The 20,808-nt window shown below is 43.6% G+C and overlaps 1 pseudogene; it reads left to right on the top strand.

Moving 5' to 3' along the window:
- Positions 1-20,808, top strand: part of LOC8050819 — a 177,295-nt pseudogene that overhangs the window by 30,426 nt on the left and 126,061 nt on the right.

Below are 20,808 nucleotides of genomic sequence, written 5' to 3'. Positions count from 1 at the left end.
GAGAAATATAAAAATGATTTCTGTGCCGACCCATCGGTCTAGCCCTATGTATCGCGTCAGAGAAATTCAATTTTGTGTACGTGAACATGGCTTCAAAACCGGCCATATTTCCTTGATCTGTGGAATATGTTTGCGCGTTTTCGCAGACGCCCCCTTGTTCAAGGAAAACCAGAACGTGGTGTACGCGACCTCTCGGCGCCAGGAAGTTGAGGTGCACTGCGAAGTGGAGGCAGACCCGACCAACGTGACGTTCGAGTGGCACTTTAACAGCTCCGTTCCGAACAGACCAATCAAGAGCTTCACTAGCCACGGCACACACAGCGTTTCACGCTACATTCCGCACAGCCACAACGAGTACGGCACGCTCCTTTGCACGGCCTCCAAACACATCGAAAAACAGAAGATGCCATGCCTTTTCTACGTCGTTTAAGCAGGTGGGTTTGTTTACCGATTGCGTTGTTTATGTCATTCCTTTGTGCTAAATGCCCTACGTAGTTTTAAGATGTCCGTTTCGGACAATGCAAACGTTCTGGATTTTGGCAGGGGCTGCACCTGAGGAGTAGTAATTTGGAATTTCACTGATAAGAACTTTGTTCACACCATTCATATATGGAAATCATATAAATCAAGCCTTTATAATGTACGTGCCACGTGCTCTTTGAAGCAATAATGTCCAATAAATTGGTCGTCGGAAAAAGCTAACGAGATTCATGGCTATCTACCTCAAACGTACAACCGCTACGGGCTAGCAGAGCATATAGGAATTGACAAACTAGGAGTGTTATTTTTTGGAAAATTTGTCAAATAACGCTCTGGACAAACACTGTGGTTTATGCAACCAGATACACATATGCAAGATGTCTGAAAAAAAAATAGAGCATCTCTCATGGAAACGTATACGTAAACTGCACAACACGTAGCTGAAAAGACGACATTTGCGCTTTTTGAATCTTACATAGAAATTATATTGGCGAGTACCAAGATCTACCGCTAGTGTTAACGTCCCAAATGAACTCTTTGCCCCGCAGAAGTAGCGCCAATAACACCCCTTAGGATTGAAGAAAAAAACAAAACAAAAAAACGAGAACTGTTTTTTTTTTAGCGTGTTTACATGGTCGCGAGATGTATGTATGTACAAAGATACTCACACATATATTTCGGGCCTACTCCGAGATGTTAACGCATGACCCTCGAAGCACGGTGCTGACATTCCATCGGCTCGATGACTGCCTTTTCCTTCCCGGCAAAGCAGGGCCTCCGGGTCCCGTGGAGAACTGCTCCATCACGAACCAGACGGAAGGGTCCCTTCACGTCGAGAGCCAGGCCGGCTCGGACGGACACTTGTCGGCCCAATTTGAGCTGTTTGTGCACGACGCCATGACAGCCGCGCTTTTGGCCAACTTCACGGCCGATCGGCCGGACTTCTGGGTGCACGAGCTCCTGCCAGGCGTCGAGTACTTCCTTGTCGTGTGGGCTGTCAACGAGCGGGGACGAAAAGCTCGGCGAACATTCGAGGGGCAAACGACCGTCACTGTCTAGTGATTAAATAACTAAAATTCGTTAGTTAACTTTTTATTTTGTGAAAATAAACACATGGTTCCAAGTACAAGTTTACTGAGCGTAATCCAAAACCACTAAAGCAACCTTATTTAGAACGGCTTGAAGCTTGTGGGAAACTTGGGGGCACGCCAAAGTCACCACTCGTGAAGCAGGCGCAAAGCTAGCAGGTGGGGGACGCTATAACGATCTAATCATCCGCGTTCCGCCAATGCTGGTTTTGCACCTGCTTCACGAGTGGTAACTTTGGCGCGCCCCCGAGTTTCCCACGAGCTACAAGTCGTTCTAAAAACAGTTTATTTAGTGGTGTTCGATGACACTCAGCAAGTTTCTAGTTGAAACCATGTGTCGATTTCCACTAATTAAAAAGTTAATTAACAAATTCTAGTTAAATACTCACCAGGCAGTGACGGTTGTTTACCCTTCGAAAGTTCGCCGAGCTCGAAAAACGTATAGTGAAGACGGCGTTCAAGCAGTAAATACGCCTTCTTTCACTCTGTTTCGAAAAAAAAAACGTCACCCGATATATGTCTGGTTCTTAACGGTGTGGCGTAGCTCTGTGGCAACGGTTCCAGGTTCGAATCCTGAGGGCGGCGGCTGATCTTTTTTTCGAGGATGTGGCAAAATCGACGTCAGACACACTGCAGCCTTATACTACGCCAACTGAAACGTAATCAACGACTACAACATTGACAATGGCCGTTATTTCGAGTGGTGGGAAGAAGAGCCCATGAAAGCAATCGCTGCAAAAAAACAAGGGGGGGCGGGGGAGTGGAGGTTCCAAAGGTGGTGAAAACTGCGTCGACGCCCACTTCCAAATTATCGAGTGTGTAGCCTGCAGCGGCGCCGGCAAGCCCAAGTGCGGAGCGAGGCAAAATAAGTTCGGCAAACAATCGTCCATTAGCGTCGAGTGTTACTACCTGCTGCGACATAACTGAGTGGCCGAAGTAGCGACTCGTCAACAACCCTCCTTCCCCCTCGCCCCCGGGCGGCCGAGCGCATCACGCTCCAACAAACTGCATACGGGCCTACGGAAATGAAAAGGTGGGACGACGAAACGACACGTGTTCGTGCTGTCGCTTTTTATGAGCTCTTCACGTTTTGCTTAGGGCTTCTATCGATTGTGATATCGACGGGAAATATCGAAAAATAAAAACAAACAAACTACACGCAGTTAGGCATGACGTTCGGTAAGAGCCATGGAGCTCACGCCCAACCTATATTCAGGTACACCAACACAGTGTTTTAAAACAAGCCCGCTTTGCCCACACCAGGTGTGGGCACTGCGCGTGCGCAGAAATCAAATTCAGGAGGAATGAAGCGTCTGCGCATGCGATGTACCGACAGCAGCGCCACCGCAATGGCGTGACGTCAATGAGTTGAGTTGGTCTCGGTTTTACATCCAAGTCCGACCGAAAAAAAAAAGCGCTACGATTTGGTGGATTTAATCGAGAGGCGCCAAAACTGCATCGTCACGGGGGTCGTGGCTCTGCCATATTCACTGTGCGTGGTTAGTTTAGCCGGAGATTGAAAACGCTAGAAGACGACGAGCGCCATTACGATGCACTTTTCACGTTGATTGATTGGCACCATCGGATCGTGACCTTGGCTGCAGTCAGATTCAATGTGACACAGAGTAAGCGGCGGGAGGGTGTTTCCATGGAGGGTGTGGTGCTTTCCAAGTGAGTTTAAACGCGGTGCGTTCCCGTACGAAATATCTACCTTAGTTGCGCGCCTTCGTTTAATATATTAATGAATATATTATTTAACGATTTTTGATTGATATTTGTATACACATAAAAGGGAATCCTGACCGATAGAAAGGCTACTGATATGTTACACTTTGAAAGTGTTTTGTTGACACGGCGCCGCGCCCTGTGTATGTGACAGGTCTGCCTCGTTATTTAAGTACCGCGTGGCACGGAGCGAAATCGAAACGCGGAGTTCGAGTTTATGGAGACTTTGCCTGTTGCCGTAGCAGCGTGTGTAGCATTGGTGAATACTGCAGATTCAACAAGCGCATAAATGTACAAAAATCACGTCAATACTTTTTTTTGTTTGCGAGGGGGTGGAGGAGGGGGGATCACAGCAGTGCCTTGTGGTAGTAGACTTTTCATTTAGGTGGAAGTCTGCATCTGTTTGGCTACCGTACTTTTTTTTCGTTGAAATCTTGTCTCTTAAGAATCTTCGTTTCTGCACCTGATTAACGAGGCCTTGCTTCAGATAAAAGTAACGGTCAACTGAAGCAAATATACCGTAGAGCTTAGTTTTGAACGGCAGCCTTGCGTAGAAATCAACAATTGGAAGATTAAAGGTTTTCCACTGCCTACTCCCGTGCCAGTATGTGTTAGAAGCTAGACTTTCTAACCACACCTCTGGTTTCGTGCCTCTCTTGGTATTCTAAGGTATTGCAAATTATGTTTACTTAGCGTATTAGTAGGTCACCCTCATTTTCGGCGATGCAATTATCTTCGCGCAGCTATGATGGTGCAACGAAAATTGACGTCTTCTCGTAAATTTATGAACCTCCCCTTAAGCCGACATCAAGTTTTATCCGCAATCAACCGGTGCACGCAATTTAAATGGTTCGCCGAGTATTTATTTTTATCCGCAGCAGAGCAAGAACATATTAAGAAGCGCTAAGTGAACACCACTGAGGGATTAAGCCGCATCCCTCATCATCATCTGATATATTAAAACCTCACTCGACCGGAACATCCATTTAGAAATGCGAACCTCTCTTACTCCAGTGGCAAGCCAATCCTTCCCTCATCTCTGAAAACATCCTCCGCATTTACCGAAGAAACCTTAAGTTTCTTCTTTGCGGCGTCTAGCCTCCACAAACGATCCTGTATATAATTTGCAGTGCTAGCATTTGCAGTGGCTTCTCTCTTACTCTTTTTTCTACTTTTTCTTTTTTCTCACTTCTGCTAACCTCATTCCCGAAGCCAGGGAGTCTCCGGAAACTCGCTGTCTCTCGCGTCACCCGGCGTCCCTCCTAATTTTCCAATGTGCCTCTGACTCTCTCGCCCACTGGCGCTCTAAGTGTCAGCGCCCCCGGATCGAGCCTTTTCTCACTCTCCCTTTCTTACCCCCGTCTCTTTCTCCCCCTCTCTTCACAGACTGTTTCCCTTTCTTCTTAATTTCCCTATTTACTTCGGGGAAAGCTGTAGCGCTGATTGCATTGCATTACGTTTGTACGTTTTCGTTCTGGCTTGTGCCCACATGCTCGGCGTAGTGTTCCCGTGTGCCGAGTGAAGAAAGGCTCTGTCTAGGCAAAGAGAGGCAACTCCATTTATTTTAATTACCAACCATTTGTCTAGGGGAGGTCTGTGCGCGGCTGCAAAAAAGTTCTGGCTTGGATAGGAAGGCAAGGGGAGATAATTGCGGGGGAAAAGTGGAGTGCGATATCAGGTCCCTGATCAACGGTTGTTCACACGTCGTCCCACTCGGCAATTTAGTTTAGGCGCGAGTAGAACCCAATCCTAAAGAAGTTGTTGCCCAACTTGTATGCGCCCTGCGGTGGCGAGTCGTTCTGTAAGAGAGTGTTAAAACTTACGCCGTAAGTTCAGGAGCGAAGTTATTTTTTTCAAAGCTAATGATGTAGGTTACGACCAGTTGTCTCGTCTTGTCGCAATAACCTTTTACAGGATTGAGATAATACTTATAAATACCCTTGAAATTAGAACAATTTGTATAAATGTTAGAGTGTGTATGAGTGTAGTTCTGGCTGGTGCTTGAATCGTAGAAAGGCGGAAAGTGCGTGTCAACCCGACAAAGAAAAGAAAGTAAGTATATTTGCCTTTTCCAAAGGCGCATCGAATTTCTTTAATTATGGATTGGACATTTTAGCGAGTCCAACCCAAGAGTTTAGAGCATTGCTTCTAAACTCTTGTTGTAACTTCTTTATGTGTCTAGCTTCTTTGTGTGTAGGATTTTTTGTATACAATCTTTTCTACACCCCCCCCCTCCCCCTTCCTGTAAGAAGTTCTCTGGGAACGTGTCTGAAGCTATGAACTTGAAACTTCACCACGAAAATGACCTTTCGCAGAATTTGTACCCCTTTCGTTAGTGCATTTGGGAAGAAACCCTTATTATCCTGTGGGATAATGGAGGGATCGATAAGCGAAGTTTATTTCCTTCCGATAAAATTTCCAGGTCCGAGAAGTTCCCCTTGCTTTCCCCTTTTTTACGAGGAAGCCCCGACACCTTAAAGGCAAACATTTATTTGCGAACAAAGCGGATACAAATATAACCCGAATGAGGTTCACAGGAGCCGTAAGTTAGGATTAAGTAAAACTGCCTTCGTGCTGTCGTCGTGGAGTCGACAGAGAGGTCTAATAAACATATCGTTTTTGTTCGAGCATCGACCATGGAATACCTTTACCTGCTTAAAGTTGCACAACCCCAGACGTACTATCAGGTACGAATGAAACGCGAACAGCGGGGCGCATGGCCTTCATTACATGCTGCAGTATACCGAGAGGCAGCTCGGAACTGATAAATCCGCGAATTGGAGAGAGGAGCTACAGGGGTGTGAACAGATCAGAATCGGCGCTCACCCTAGAAACGCCCTTTCCATCCCGTAACTTAGTCAGTTGCCTTAGTCGTTAGCGCTGCATGTATAATAGGCCACTCGCTCCGCTGTTCGCATTTCATTTGTACTCGATACCATACGTTAAATGAACTATATTGTGATTATGATGCATTAGTGACTGAGACGGGCGTCGTATCACGTAATAAAATAGTCTAGTCACTCTCACCTTCATTTGACAAAAAGTAGAGGAGTTCCTTCAACAGGTTAAATTTAACGTCCATTTTCATTTGGAAAGTGATTAACTCGCCGACGGCGAAGCAAAAAATAATCCGTCTCTTTGGCATACTAGCGCGTCAAAGGCAGTTGCAACACAGAATTCGGTGCGGTTGTCCAGAAAAACTTCGTCACGCGACGCCTAAAGTGGATGCCTGTGGCGCCTCGATATTGCGGCGGATCTTGGAGAGCCTCGTCCGCGTGGCTAAGAAATAGGGAGCACCCCGCGATTGCTTCCTTGCCACAGCTGATCTCTCCGCCTCGTGTCGTAAACGAGATGCGCGCGACCGTTCCATGAATGCTTTGCTTGTGGGCGCCATGTTTTGCGGTGGGTCTGTAGGCGCACTCTTCGAACTGGTTTGAACAGTGTGTACTTTCTGTGGGAGAGCTTACTCGTTTAGCGTGAGCTAAGGTGTATTACGCTTCGCTGACGCGTGTTTGCTCACATGATGCGACATGCGGAAGTGACCCGCCTTGACAGGGACAAAACGTGCGGCTGCAACTTTTGTGCAGCAGCACAGTGAGGAGCCGAGCACTGCGTCGCCGCTAAGCGTGCAATTACCGTTTTCTAAGTCAGCTTCTGGAGTGAGAACTGGAAACTATTACGGGCCAAATATATAACAGATTTTTTTCAATAAAAACGATGGACTGCTCTGCTTTTCTCTTGATTCAGGAGAAAACTATTGCGGCATGCGCGCCTCCCTCCTGTTAGCAACATTTCTTGATGGGATTATCGTCACGCGTAACATTATGAAACAAAAAAGGGCCTAAGATTTAAAGGAACAAATGTTTAAGGATCCCTGGCGACCTGATGTGGTTACATTAGAGTCTACGTAATTTGTTTTTCTGAGTACGGAGGGGTTCCGGTAGCAGCTGATCATTCCAATCAAAAGCAAGCTTTAGAAACTTTCTTGTGCTCATTTATGACGCCTGTAAGTAAATGCCGGTCCTACGTTCTTGGCGGCAAAAATGTCAACGATGATGAAATACAAACTTTATAAAGCATAGAATCTTGCGCTTTTTTATGTAATTACGAAATTTGCACGATTGTAAAAAAAAATATATTTAATTGAGTAAAGTTATGCTAACAAATATTCGTGCGGCCGTTTCTCTAGGAATGTTCATTGAAGGAACGACTTTGTTGTTCCTTTGCTTCAGCCTAATTGTGGGCCTCTCGCACCACCGACGTGCGATTGAACGGTTCCGCCAAAAAATATTTCCGGAAGAAGCTGGCACTCTTCGCTTTTGCCTGAAACGTTCGAGTCTTTTTTTCGTCAGTACCCCGCTGTCTCGGCCAAACGAGGGCAATTAGGGAGAGGCTTCCTGATCGGTCGCGACTAATTCAAGTGCGATTTTCAGACATGTTCTTTTAACGGCTGGAAGAAGAAGGAGCGCAGGCAATTAGAAGAAAGTACCGCATTCCTGATTTTTAACGTGCACGAGTTGTGTGATCTGAGAACAAAATTCTGTAATAAAACGAGCTTGCGCCATTTTTTGCCAGCGTTAAAATATTACGAGATTTCTACCTAAAATTATGGGCTTTATATTTGTCTCGTTTTTAGACCGTTCCTGAATACTAGTTTAAATAAATAATAAAAAAATAAGGGATTTGCATTCTTCGTTCTTAATAGTATAATGATAACGTCCATGAGGGTGTCAGCTATTGGGAGCGTTCGACACCTATAGGGGGCGCGCCGTTCCGCCTTGGCAGCTGGTTGACAGCGCCACCAGTGACAGGATTCAAGTTACGTCGCATAGTTAGGGACTGCCACTCCGACCTCCTCTAATGCGCCGACAGCGCCTTGGCCGTTCACGCGTCTTCCCGCGGCCATATTTCTCGATCTCGCTAAGAAGTAAAAAGAGGTTCGGCACTAGAAACATTTTGAAACCTACCCATGTCCGGCGTCACTCGGGACGTGTTTTTTTTCGTCTGTCGACCCACAGGTGTTGCTGGGAGCTCGGGTTCAACCGTTTGTCCTGCTTCGAGCTTGGGTTCAACCGTCTGTAAGTGAAAACAGCGGCAACGTACCGTCATGTTACTTTTTTACAGCAAACCTGTCTATGGCTAGGTTCTAGCGGATCGCCTCCGGGGACATACCGAGCGCAGACCAACAATTTCCAAACGCAACGATGTATTCCCACTTCACACTGCTCTTCACAACCGCCACCTCTTTCCCGAGCCGTGTGTACTCCTCGCCACGCGTGGCGTCTCTCTCCCCATGACAATGCGCAGTGCCGCGCGCTCTTCGGCGGTCACCTGTGCGGCGCACTAGAGTCTCCGCTGTGATTGGCGTAGCCGCGCGATAATAAAACGTCATTGTCTCTACCTACCAATCCTGTTTGTCCCTTGTCTATGAGGTGGAGATCGCGTCACTGTCCTTATTAGTGGGACTTCAGACTTCACATGTGTCGCATCGTTGTTGTACGTTCCGAAAAGGAGCAGTGGGAGTAAGAGGAGCGTCGGCGCGCCCAGAAGTGAGAATGGGCACGCCGCCAACGTAAAACCTCCGTTGTCGCTGCTCCCAGCCCGGCAAGAACTTCGAGTGCCAACCATGCTCCCCCGACGAAGACCTCACCCGCGTCGAGCGCCGACGCTAGTAACAGCATCAATACAACCGGCGCCGTCGAACCAATGCCACCAACGATGATCCAGCAAGAAAAACCAAACGCAAGCGCGACACATATCACCGCGGCGCCAAGGCATAACTTTAGAAAATCCCCAATACAGCTAAACCCCAACATAGCAAATCCTACCAGAGCTCCAGCTTTGCAGGACTTCCCTCTTCACGGGGTGAAAGGGCTCTTAATTTTAGCTGTTTGTGTTGTATTTATCTGCGCTCGAATATCCAAAGTCACAAGGATTTCGACGCAGGCATGCTAACTTATATTCCGCAGAAGCTCTCTGATATACCGCAGAGCATGCTCTATTGCGCACGCTCTAAACACGATTATCTCTGCTTCATAGCCAATCAGACTGCGGCATACTTGGCCAATCAGTACGCTGAAGAACGAAGCCAGAAGCGAGAAAACAATAAGCCACACCCTGCGAGTTAAGGGACTATTGTCGTCCATTCAGCTAAAGGTAAGGAACCCCCGTACGGAAATATTTGGCACTAATTTTACAACCGGAAAGATTCCGGCCGTACTACAAGGCTGCAGGCGTGACAATCCCTAGTCTTGATATGGATGTCGCCGCTACTTGGCAGTAGCGGCGGCACGGCACGGTCCTAATCGCACGCAAACCCTTACAGGTGATCCGCGCTGAACAGACACCCAGTTCTGCATTGTCACCACAGCCAGCGAAGTTCAGCAGGCAAGGAAGGCACGTCACGCGACGAGGACACGCCGGGCGGGAAACAGCGGCTGACGCCTTCGCGACGTCCAGCACGACACTACAGGACATCGGCACAGATTGGCCAGCGCCTCATACGTCACAACAGCTGCTCACTTATAAAAAGGACAACGAAGCGACGGCCGGGCACTTGGCAGTAGCGGAGGCACGGCACGGTCCTAATCGCACGCCAACCCTTACAGGTGATCCGCGCTGAACAGACACCCAGTTCTGCATTGTCACCACAGCCAGCGAAGTTCAGCAGGCAAGGAAGGCACGTCACGCGACGAGGACACGCCGGGCGGGAAACAGCGGCTGACGCCTTCGCGACGTCCAGCACGACACTACAGGACATCGGCACAGATTGGCCAGCGCCTCATACGTCACAACAGCTGCTCACTTATAAAAAGGACAACGAAGCGACGGCCGGGCACTTGGCAGTAGCGGCGGCACGGCACGGTCCTAATCGCACGCCAACCCTTACAGGTGATCCGCGCTGAACAGACACCCAGTTCTGCATTGTCACCACAGCCAGCGAAGTTCAGCAGGCAGGGACGGCACGTCACGCGACGAGGACACGCCGGGCGGGAAACAGCGGCTGATGCCTTCGCGACATCCAGCACGACACTACAGGACATCGGCACAGATTGGCCAGCGCCTCATATGTCAGAACCGCTGCTCACTTATAAAAAGGACAACGAAGCGACGGCCGGGCACTTGGCAGTAGCGGCGGCACGACACGGTCCTAATCGCACGCAAACCCTTACAGGTTAGACAAAAACATTTACAAAATTATTCAGTGGACTTTCTGTCGCTGCTGCCAAGCGTCTTTCTGGTTGTGAGCATGGCTAAGTACATTGCTAAAGTGTGCAATGAATTGAAGGAGGACTTAAAACATGAATTTAAGACGTCCAAGGAATCGCTCGAAAGGAGCTTAGATCAGAGATTCGCGAACTAAGAACTGATGTGAGGGAAGTAAAAAAAGGAATGGATTTCATAAACAAGGCATTTGAAGATATAAAGAAAGAGTTTGAGGTGCTCTCAAAAGAAAACTTAGAGCTTAAGCGGGTAAATGCGAGTCTGCAACAATCGCATGAAACACTGCTGCAGGCGATCAAAGAAACAGAAATGCGTCCCGTTCACTGTGAACAGTACTCGAGGAACGCAAACCTAGAGATAAAAGGAATTCCGAAACAAGAAAATGAAAATGTGACAGATACTGTACAGAAGATCGGCGACCTTATCGGGTCGCCGATAGCAGTTAATGAGATAGAAGTGTGTCACCGCGTGCCGACACAAAATAAGGAAAGCAACATCATCATTCAATTCCGAAGCCGGGCGCGACGAGACGCTGTTCTGGAAGCTGCAAAAAAGAAGCGCATAATAAACAAAGATCTGGGGTCCACTAGTACCGCCTCGATCTACATAAACGAACACCTATGCCCCGTCTTGAAACGACTGCTTGGGATGTCAGTGGCAAAAAAACATGAACATAAATGGAAGTTTGTGTGGGTCCGGAATGGCAGGATCTTTGCCAGGAAATCTGACAACGCCCCTGTACTGGAAGTCACGCACGCGGACGACCTCGAGAAGATTAAATAAGTGTTGAATCGTGTCTCGCTATTGAGTTTGTCTTAAATTGACTGAAGAAAATTACTTACTGCCAGAACAAGTTAAGAAAATATTCAACACAACTAAACATAGGATATATAGTGTATTTCATCTTAACCTACAATCTGCACGTAATAAAGAGGATGAACTTAGTATTTTACTAAACAACTTTGGGTTTAGTTTTGACATTCAAATGTTCACGGAAACATGGTATTATGAAGAAGGTGACGTTATACAGTTGGAGAACTACAAAACATTTTATTTAAATCGATCTGCTAGACGTAGTGGCGGTGTGTGTATCCAAGCAAAAAATAGTATCAAGTGCGAACTCATAGAACAGTTTTCTGTGATTAATGAGGACTATGAGATATTGACTTTGAAAAATAACGACTTTTTGTTTTCAGTTCTTTACCGCCCACCAGGCGGTAATATTGCTCAGTTTACTACATTTATTGAGTCCCTATTTTGTTTCGTAGGAGACAACGGCCTAAGAATAATTTTGGGGGGAGATTTCAACATTGATATGTTAAGTGATTCAAAACAAAAAAGAGATTTTATAATGTTGATTGAGTGCTTTGGATTTGCTAATACTATCAATTTCGCTACTCGTGTGACTTCAAACTCTAGCACACTTATAGATCTCTTTCTTACAAACGTTGATGCCTCACTGTTACAAAGTGGTGTTGTATGCTGTTCGATCAGTTATCATCTACCCATATACATTTTTGTGCATCGTAATTTGCCCAAGGTAAGCATAAATGATGCTCTTTCATTTACATTTCAAGACATGTCATTTACCGCTTTAGAAAGATTTAAGTATGAAATTGAACATGCGAACTGGGATGCGGTATTCTCTGCGGACTCTATTGATGACGCATATGACTGCTTTATAATGATATTCACTACAATTTACAAGAACAATTTTAAATATAAGACAAATCAGCCCCCAAAAGGCTCTCGCAAACCCTGGGTGACGGGCGAAATTCTAAAAAAAAAAAAAAATAAACAAGAGAAATAGACTTTTTAAGCAATTTGTTCGTACAAAAAATCCTAAAATACTACATCTTTTTTAAGAAATGTCGTAATGAGGTAACGAACTTAATTAGACGAGCAAAATCTACCTATTACTTTAACATGTTTAGCAACTTAAGTACCAGTGCCAGTATGTGGAAGAAACTCAACTCAATTTTAGGAAAAACGTCAGCCTCTTCTAGAACTAAAACATTAAAAATAAACGGACAAGAACTCGGATGAGCTGAACTAGCCAACAAATTTAATGATTATTTTATTAACTTAGTCAGAAATAATCGCAGTAGAGTGAATGAAGCATTGCTATATGTATCGAGATTTATAAATGAAAGTATCTTCTTTTATCCTACGGATGTTCATGAGGTCAGCTCTGTGTTTTGTAACCTTAACAATAGTAAAAGTTGCGATATTGATGGCATCCAAATAAAGCCCGTTAAATATGTGATTGCGCAAATTTCACCTATTTTAACTCATTTGTTTAATCTATCGTTATCACAGGGTATTTTTCCCAAAAAGATGAAAATAGGAAAAGTGTCGATACTTTATAAATCTGGAGATAAAAATGATTTATCAAATTATAGACCGGTTTCTGTACTTCCGATATTTTCAAAGGGTTAGAAAAACTGATACATTTTCGATTAAACCAGTTTTGTGAAAAATTTTCAGTTGTTAGAGATTCTCAATTTGGGTTCAGAAAAGGGCAATCGACTGAACTTGCTCTGTTGAATATGAAAGAAACAATTCTGAAAAATTTTGAAAATAAACTTCTAACGGTAGGAATTTTTATAGACTTTTCTAAAGCCTTTGATCGGTTAAATGATTACACATTAATGCGTAAACTTTACAATTATGGCATTCGTGGAAATGCGGCGGCGTTAATAAGAAGTTATTTGAGCTTCCGTTTTCAGTGCATTCACCTCAATGGCCACTTCTCTGATCTAAAACAACTACAGGCAGGTGTACCACAAGGAAGTGTTTTTGGACCTATTTTATTCAACCTATACATTAACGACATCATAAATATTTCACATAATGCACAGATAATAACGTATGCGGACGATACGAGCATATTTTTTCAAGGAACGGACATAAATATTATTTCATCTGAAGTGAATAGTTTTCTCAATGTGCTTAGTTCGTGGGCAACGGCAAATTCGTTAAAAATCAAAAGCAATAAAACAAAGGCCGTTCTATTTTGTCCTAAAAGTTCTGTCTGGCAAATAGATATACCACTTAAGCTAGATAGATCAACCATACAAGTTGTTCCAACGGTAAAAATACTGGGGGTGTTCTTTAACCAATACATGAGTTGGAACGAACACGTAGAACATGTTATGTCTAAAGTATCAAAAATAACGGGTATTATTTATAAACATCGTTTTTGTTTACCAGAAAGGGTCAAGATTATATTATATAACACATTGTTTCCTTCACATTTAAAGTACTGCCAACTTGTATGGGGCAATACGACAAAATTAAACCTAGACAGATTACATATCGCACAAAAATAGATCTTACGTTTAGTAGCCAATGTACCATATGGTAGTCATGCCGATATTTTGTTCTCAAAATTTAAGGTAACAAGTATTTTTGACTTATATACACAGACATTAATAAAGAAATATAAAGATAGTATTTATTATAATAACAAATCATTCCTTTCCTTAGCTTCGCTGGAAGAAAACTCATCGTTTTATCATACGCGTAGTCCAGAGCACTGGAGAGTGCCGCATCCCAGAACCAATTACGGATTTCAAATGCTCCAGTATACTGTACCGTCTACCATTAATGAACTCATAAAAAACAATATTCACATAGAAAATATGTCAAATAACCAAATTAGACAATTGTATTTTAATAACAAATAATATTTTAAAAGTTCTGTGCTGTTCAGCATATCAAAAGCTGTATAATGTTCTGTATGTATATATATATTTTTTTTGCAAGTGCCGACTAATCTGCCGAAGTCTGTATGGGAGGCAGGGACTTGTCAAGCTACGCAATGTAGCTTTTTTCCCTGTCTCCTTCTCCAAACTGGAGTCAATAAAGTTGAATTTAATTGAATGTGCAGACGAAGAAGTGCGCTTTACGAGTAACACCGTTAATCCACATCTTTTTTAAATATAAGACTGGCATTGCACTCTAAGAAATGCCTGCGCGTCTACTTACCAGCAAAACACTCAAAGAGCCAATAACTGCCATCTACGAAATCAGCTTAGCGAATGATGAGGCGGAACATCTCTTTAGACCTTAAAATTAAGTCTGCGCTGCGGCATTGCGCAACGCAAGCATGACGCTCTGCATTCCGTAATGCTACAACGCAGATTTCATTCTTGGGTCTAAAAAGATATTTCGCCTCATCATTCGCTGAGCTGATTTCCTAGATCGCAATGATTGGCTCTTTGAGTGTTTTGCAGGTAAGTAGACGCGCAGGAATTTCTTAGAGAGTGGGCTTTGTGTACTCCGCTATACTGAGGCCAACCTGTTAGATTGCCTCGATGTCCTGACAATCAATGGATGTGCGATAGAAATAAGCGAGGCGTCGTTTACATGTTCGCGCCAATAAATAAAAAAGTATACTCTTTGAATCTGCGTTCTCTGGTGACTAACCGAATAGTGGCACAGTTCTGCTGACTTTACCGGTTTATAAAATGTATGTTTTAGTAAAAGACCTCAATGCAACCCTCTCTACATGAAAATTAACGAACTGGCACCGGTGTAGTGACTTGTACACTTATACAGCTCTGAAAGCACTGTCTTTGGTAAACAAATTCTTGCGGCCTATAGTAGGTGGTAGGCGAAGGTGTCTGGGGAGGCTCCACCCACCTTTTGAGACTTTAGCAGAGCGAGCGCCGGAAGGGAGTAGACTTCCTTTCTCGCTTTTGCTTTGCTAAGGTGGAGAGAGGTGGGAGGAGCATGCCCTAAATTCTGCCCTTGTCACCGACTACAGACACCACTCAATGACCTTACGGCTCAATAGTTTGCCATCTTAAGGCTCCTTCACACACTTGCGACTCTTTAGGACCGTGCTTCTCGAAAGCATCTGAAGTTATTTCCGACGAGAGAACACACTGGCACTCTGGCTCCATCTGTACGGTGATCCTGGAACTACATCTTACTAGAGTTATGGTTTTTCGGCATTTGCGTGATTAAATGTACGTGCTGTCTTTGATAAATCGTCGTTTATAAGATCAACTAAAACTTTTTTTCAAGCAAAAAAAAAAGTGGCGCGAAAAAGATGGAAATACACGGGGCGATCAAGTGTTCTGTGACTACCCAATAGGTGGCGACAGTGTGCCCTTTAGTCGTAAGAGATTTTATAAGATTTCAACGCAAAGAAGTGGCAAGTGTGTGAGGCTGCCTTTAGCAAACTTTAGTTTGCCTAAAGGCTGTTCACACAGCTGCTCACCCAGCTGAAGTTTGTTTTAGGCAAATTTCAGTTACCAATTGCGTAAAGAACACTACATTTCTACGTTAGCATTGCGTAATTTTTTATATTAAAACCTTGTGTTGGTTATTGTCATGAAACAGGAGATTTACTTGGTAGATTTACTTTTCTTTTGGCACAATATTTCAAGCGCAGGTGAGCGCACGTTTCAATGCCAAGTTCCTTAGCAGCAGTATGCCTTTTTTGCGCTAATAAATAAAAACTTCGGACAATCACCTAGGTCTAAACCTAAATGAAACAACATAACAACTAATAAAAACCACGAACACTAGTAAGACGGCGGTATAAAAAAAACGAGAGGGAAGTTAAAAACAAATACGAGTAAAAGCATCAGCATTCCAAACAAGGATCTTTCTTCTACAAACCCTAACGCCTCTAAATGTATTTTGCTGCAAGCATTTTGACATCAGTGTTGAAAGTCGTGTAAACAAACCACACAACACAATGAGGAGTAAGAATGCAGTCACTCACTTTTTAAATATGTTATACTATTCAATTAAACTTTTCTACGCGTTAAATGCATGCACTTATATATCGAGAAACCACAGCAGTTAAAACATTATTTTCTTAATAAAGAATAAAAACAAAACATGAAGTCGTTCAAAATCGGGTGCTGTCGCTGAAGTTTTAAAAAATGAGCAAGCACTGAAATATTTTAATTATAGCCGTAAGCTCTCCATGTTGCGCAGTATACTCAGTACAACCAATCCTTACAATGCTGGATATTCGTCCAATAGTTTAAGGAAAAAAATGGTATAATATTCCATGATGTAGAATACCCGAGACTGTGGTAAAAGCTGGGAAATTGGTCTAAGAAAAAAGACATGAAAAAGAACGTCTCAAGACGTCTTTTCCCCTCTCTTTCTTCTTCGACAAAGTTTCTCAGCTTTTAATACAGTCTCGGGTATTCTAGGTCAGGATAAACTTCCACCAGCTCACCTGCGCACTCACTGTTTTTTCTTAATATTCCAGTCGCCAGGTTGAAATTTTAGTCGTGTATAACATACGGGCGAAGGCTTACTGCGAACTATGCACGAGATAGTTGATTTAAATATTGTTTGTTTGTTTTTTATTTTGTCCCAAACAAACAAGATTGCTTCTGCATTTCTTTTTACATAGCCCGAAAGCGATATCGTTTCAGAATATCCGATAAATTTAGTGCAGCTCAGAAGACACGAAGTGAAGACTGCAGTTGGAAACTTAGGTTGTGGATTGTTTGTTTCGGGCTCATTGATTCTTCCGCTGGTGTCAGATATTTTACCAAAACAAAAATGAATATACACATTTCATTTACCGGAATTCACACAGATGCCATTCTGGGTTGCTTTCGGCAAAGCTCATGTTTTTTGTTTGACTTGAAGAAGTGCGTTTCAATTAAGAGATGCGTCATATATACCTAACGTGAAGTAAAAAGCCAACTCACGGTAAAATATAATAAAATGTTCGGTTTATAGAGCTCGAACCCCCCTTCTTTGTCAGGCGGTTCGGCCACCACACCCGTGGAAGCCACCAAAGACATCAGCTCGTAACACGATATCCTGTTTTTGAAGCTGCAAAAATAAAACGAATAATATTAAGTAAACGCAAGCAACATAATCGTCGAAACTGTCTCCTCAATGCTCGCGTCACTAGAAACTTAGAGTTCTGTTGCAGCGTTTACAGCACAGCGTGCTGAAAACGTAGATCGTAACATTTTTTTTTCTTCGTTCATTTGTTTCTTTTACTCTGCTTTCATGTCACTTTGATTTCTTGAACGAAAGGAAGAAAATATATCGGGGCATCTGCCACTGGCGGGGAGGTCGTGTTGTGTTTCGGGGCTTGTCGCGTTTTTGTTATCTATGAACCTTTTCTCGGCGTTAGGAAAGGTTTGAACGCCGCTGATATGGATTCGTCTTTTTGTGAGGCATGAACAAAGAGGTTTCGGGTGCTGGAGTTGAGCAGTTCTTACCTGATGCAGCAAGCAGCTTTAGGCTTTATTAAATTGGAAAGCTGAGCATTGCAAACTTTAATAGGAAACATACAGCTGCGGGGTTTGTTTGGTAACTCTACGAGCGAGTCGGGATTGGAGGCTCTACACCGGAGACGTAATTTGCACACAACTAAAAATGCGCGTTTTGTTAGGTTACATTTCACGAGATTGTGCCCGTTACTTGAAAAATATATTGGCAAGTAAGGAATTTTTTACTCGTTACAAATCAAATTACTTTCACATCACTTTTCTCATACACTTATCAAGAAAACAACAAAAACAATTTTGATGTTTTCACAAACGTTCTCTAAGACTACTTTCAATTTCTCATATGCCTGCATTATGGAATTGTTTGCAAAACCAAAATTTAGTATTTAAATGAAATAATGTAGGAACACTCCCTTCACATATAAGCTGGCAATAAAGCGAGAGCTGCAACTACACCTACTATCCCGCTAGCTTACCAAAACCGGCAATGATTCCTGGAATTTTGCAGACAGAGCTAGCGGTGAGAATGCTCAGTCGCAGCTTCTACCGCAGCTAGGAGATCGAGAAAACAACGCCAATTCGACGTTGTCTTCTTGATCTTTTTTTAAATACATATTTATATGCACATTGCACGTTTTTATAAGTGGTTAAAGTGACCGGTCATACAAATAATAGTGTTTTCTTTTTGCTTATTATCTTCTTCACTACGCTTTCTATATTCTGGAATTTGCTATTTTTATGCTGCTGAAATTCCTGCTCATATTGCTCCAGTGCCTGTATTATGTTCATATGTTTAAAAAGTGACCAGTAATTGGAGTAATTCATTACCGTTATTAGTGACGCAATAACTTTAGAAATTACTGCCGGAAAAAAATAATGTGGCAATTACCAGATTACTTTAAATAGTAACAGACAACAATTCCCATTCTGTACTGCACTTGGAAATTTAACGTGTTAAGGTACCTACAATCTAAAAAATGCTTGCTCGTCTATATAACTGCAAAACAGTCGAAGAGTCAATCTTTGCGATTTACAAAATCAGGGGCGGAACATCCGTTTAGGCCTCAAATTTAGTCATCGCTGTGGCATTATGCATTGCAAGCATGATCCTTTGCACTGCGTAATGCCACAGCGTAGACTTCATTTTTAGGTCTAAGCGGATGTTCCGCCTAATCATGCGCTGTGCTGGTCTTGTATATAGCAGAAATCAACTCTTTGATTGTTTTGCGGGTAAGTTGACGGGCAGGTACTTTTGAGAGTGTAACGTAAAAGCTAATCCTTTGCGGCGAATTTTTTTTTTTTTTTTTTGGCATCTAAGTTTTGTGCAAATCATTTCATTTTTACTTTTGCTGTGTGGAAGTTTGTAGATGCTAGCAATTATTGCATGTCTAACATGTATATGTAGATCACTAAGCTTCCGAAGGTATAAATATTGAGTTGACGTTAACAATATGACCCAAAACTGAGGCAGCTTGTACTCCCGCCGGCGATATGAAGGAGAACGCCGGACCGTCGACCGCTCCGTGCTATCAGCGCCACGACGCGGCTGCTGTGGCGACTTGCTTTCTTATCGCGCGCTTCGCTGAGATTAAGCGCTTGCATCCAGCGCTGTGCTCAGCTTTGCTGCCACTCCACACAGAAAGCGCGAGGATTGGGGAAGGGGCCTTTCGGACGCTATTGGTAGACAATGTGATTTAATAGTTTTTTGATGTGATATGTGCTAAACCAGAAGGCTGCAAAACAAATAAAAAAGTAACTTATACTTTCCACTTCTTAAAAAGAACAAGATACTGTCGCAGTTATTAGCGTTCGCTCATAAATGAAGAAAACGTTCGAGGCACTGGTAAACCTTGCCGAACAACGTCTGCTCTATACTACGTTTCAGCTTCGGTCCGAGCGCGGCCGATATTATTAGCCGAAAGGCCAATCAAACACCGCAAAAAGCGCAGCGTCATGGTGTGCTCTTTGCGCTTTATAAGACTAGCCGGCGGAGGAGAACGCACAGAAAGACGGCGAATATCGGTTGGTCCTATCAACTGCAGAGAGCACGCCATGACGTTGTGCCTCTTTCGCTCTTCGATTGGTCCTTTGGCTCATAACATCGGGCGCGCTCGGAACGAAGCTTAAACGAAGTATCCTTCACGTGCACTGTGCAAATCATTTGCCGGCAATGACATGGGCAGGAAGCCCACAAAAAGCGATACCAAAATCGAGACCCACTTTCACGCTTTCTGCAGGGAGTAGCAGCAAAGCTGAGAATAGCGCTGAATCCAAGCGCTTAATCTCGGCAAAGCGCGTGATGAGAAAGCGAGCCGCCACGGCAGCCGGGTCATGGCGCTGATAGCACGAACCGGTCGGCGGTGTGGCGTTCACCTTCATATCGCCGACGGGTGTAGACTTACGTGAGTTTGAAAAGAGAACATTGGAAACTTTTTCGATTCGCAGCAAGAAGACAATATGTGAACTATCATAGGCATACACTTGCCACATGAGCATTTTATACTTTTTCTGGGAGAATTTGATAGGACATACTGCTTCGTAAAATGCCATTCATCATGCCAAAACCTTTTAGTAGCACACATGTCAGGTCGCGATATTACCATGGTCTTACAATAAAAAAAATCGAAAGGTATTTCTGTCATGTTCTGTAATTTATTAAAATAAACATATAACCAAAAGCACACTTACACTGGCTAGAAATTGTTTACCTGTAGTGTGTTGCTGCAAAAATTTAGTTTCTATCATCCGCCAAGCGAATCTCTATCCACAAAGACTCCTAAAACACGAAAAAAAGAAAATTTCTCTCAAAAGTGTTTATGTGCATGCGTACCTACAGAATGGTTTTCCGATATGAAGACTCGTTCTGCTATTTGGCTCCTTAACATGCATATTCAAAGCAAATTCGAATACAGATAATCACGGATCTTTCAACAGCGACGTTCTTCGCGAGTATTTACGGTTCAGCAGTTGCGAACAATATGAAATCCGAAGGCTTTTTTTTTTTTTTTTTGAGGTGAAACTGTTTTTTAGAGGGAGCGTACATAACCATGAGGCACGAAGCGTAA

This window comes from Ixodes scapularis, unplaced genomic scaffold (genome assembly GCF_016920785.2).
Source record: "Ixodes scapularis isolate PalLabHiFi unplaced genomic scaffold, ASM1692078v2 PGA_scaffold5__190_contigs__length_132052651, whole genome shotgun sequence".
In the NCBI taxonomy this organism is placed as follows: Eukaryota; Metazoa; Arthropoda; class Arachnida; order Ixodida; family Ixodidae; genus Ixodes; species Ixodes scapularis.
Note: the sequence above shows the minus strand (reverse complement) of the source record. Positions and strands in the feature narration are given on the sequence as shown.